This window comes from Fukomys damarensis, unplaced genomic scaffold, assembly GCF_012274545.1.
Source record: "Fukomys damarensis isolate Sample0158 unplaced genomic scaffold, DMR_v1.0_HiC HiC_scaffold_1, whole genome shotgun sequence".
Classification (NCBI taxonomy): Eukaryota; Metazoa; Chordata; class Mammalia; order Rodentia; family Bathyergidae; genus Fukomys; species Fukomys damarensis.
Window position 1 is genome coordinate 53,962,069 of NW_022900913.1, and position 2,681 is coordinate 53,964,749.

Sequence of the window (2,681 nt, forward strand, 5' to 3'; positions counted from 1 at the left end):
AAAAAAAAAAAAAAAAAAACAGACACATGAAACATCATTTAATCCTTGCTACACTTTTGATATGTAACCATTTCTTATTCTCATTTTATAGATAGAAAACTAATGATTTGACAGATTAACTGATCCATTGTCCCACTAGCACGGATGACAGAACTAAAGATTGGAATCATGGTCTGTTTGACTCTTAGGTCCTATGCTTCCATCCTAGGTAGACTTTGTTAATTAATGAGCTGCATGATGTAAAATCACTCTGATGTAAATAAAGTATCCTGTTTTAATATTAAGTGCATCTGAAGTACTTTTAATTAACATGAAATGCTTTCCTTAACATATGTGAAAGACCTATAAAGACCTGAATGGCTTGTGTGCCTTGTAAAAAATGGTCAGGCAGAGGCAGCAGGATCACACATTTCAGCCCAATTTGGGGGATTTAGTGACTTAGAAATACCCTGTCTCAACATAAATTTTAAAAAGGCTAGGGATGTGATTCAGGGCAAAGGCCCCAAGTTCATTCCCCAGTATTAAAAAAAATCATGGGCCTACGGCCTCTAGCTTCCATTGGGGCTGTGGGAATTCATCACACAGCTGTCATCCTGCTTTGGCATTCAGATAATCTCTACTCTGGACTTTTTCAGAGGCTCAGTTGCAGATGTCAGGATGCTGAGGGCTTTAAAGTGCCAAATTCCAGCTCTACTTCAAAGGCTCAGCTGGAGAATGGGAACTAAGTCACGCTTTTGGGAGGCCGAGGCCAGAGGATTGCTGTGAGTTCAAGGCCAGCCTGAACTATATAGTGAGACCCTATCTCAAAAAAAAAAAAAAGTCACACTTATTCCCCTGGGTGCTCACAATTCTGTTAATACCATGCCATCCTGTCTGAAGATGCAGGATTACTTTGGCCTGCATATATTTTACTTTGTTAACACTTTTCCCAATGGAAAAAAGGTGCAAAAATGCTTAAATAATTTGGGCAATTTTTAGAAAATGTATTAGTAAATTATAAGCATGCCCTTTTAGAGTTCAAAAAATAATATGGATGCATAAATAGGATGTTTTTATGTTATTACAACAAAATGTGTGTATTCCTCAAAATTTCCCAAAATTCCAGTTGGTAAGGATGTTTGCTGTCTCTTTTTTGTCCTATTGTTGCTTTGCACCCTAGCAGTTACTTGATAGGGGATCTTGGAAAGATTGCTTAGCCTCCCAGGACCTCAATTTTTGTTACGTGTAAAAGATATCTTATTGTGAAGGTAAGTATGATAAATGTAATGATCTTATTATGAAGATAATGTATGAAGAGTCGTTGTCCAAAAGTACTCTGCCAAGTTACTTATGTTCTAAAAAGTGAAACTAACAAGCTTTATTTTGTTTTTTTTGAGACCTGATTTCGCTAAGTAGTCCAAGCTGGCCTTGAACTATGGTGAACCTCCTGCATATTTCAGCAGCAAACTATTTTTGTTTTTGTTTTTGGTGGTATCAGAGATTGAACTTAGGACTTGGCACTTGCAAGGCAGGCATGGTGGCACTGATCTAAATCCCTGCCCCTAGCAAATTGTGTTTTTAAAAGTATCTTTAGTGGCTGGGGATTTAGCTCAGTGGTTCTACCACCTGCCTTGCAAGTGCAAGGACCAGAGATCGATCCCGGGTACCTAAAAGAAAAAAAAAAAGTATCTTTAGGCCTACTATGGTGGTATATGATCCTGTCTCCAAAAAAAGTATGTTTCACCAGGTGGTGGTGGTGCATCTGTGTAACCCCAGCACTTGCAAGGTTGAGGCAGAAGGATCCCAAATTCAAGCCTACCTTTTTAGCAAGACCTTGTCTCAAAGAACAGAACAAGGACTTAGTGCAGAGGTCTTGGGTTCAATAGGTAGTACTACTAACAGAGGAAAAAAAAAAAGGTATGTCTAATCCAATCCTATATGCTTGGTCTTTGCTGGGTGCAGCTTTAAATTCTTTTAATGCTAAGTAGGTAAACTTTAGGCTTAGCATTGTGGTTATTCATAGATGGTGAACAAATGCTCCATGCATAGAACAAATAGAATTTATGAATAAAGATCCTAAGCAAGAGTGGTATATGTACCTGTAATCCCAGCTCTTTGAAAGGCTTCTGAAGCAGAAGGATTCCCAAGTTCTAGCCTAGCTTGGGCAACTTAGTGATTTAGTGAGCCCGTCTCAAAATTAAAAGGGCTTGGTATGAAGCTCAGTGTAATAGCCCTGAGTTCAGTTTCCCAGTATCACAAAGTAAATAACATTTCTTAAAAATTTAAGAAAACCCGCTGTAGTAAATTGTAGAGATCTTAAATGAGTGCTTTTCCAGAATGATTTAGTTTCCATCTAAGTACTGAAATACACAGGTTTGTCTTTTCTAGTCTTTGAGGTTACATACATTGTATTTCAGTTACAGTGCACTGGCTGCACTGTGGATGAATTTCCTCCTTATGGATTATATGCAGTCATGGGCAAAGATCAGACTGTTCAGTCTTAGTTTTACAGACTGAGAAAAACATTCGGCTAGGTTAGGTAGTTTCTTTATTCTACAACTTAGGATATGATTAAGATATTAGTTGTAATTATGCCAAGAGATTACCATGAATTTATGCATGGTTTATTCTGCTCTACTACCCTTCCTTTACTCCCCTGTCTAAAATCTATACAAGTTACAGTTGGAGAAATTCATATTATA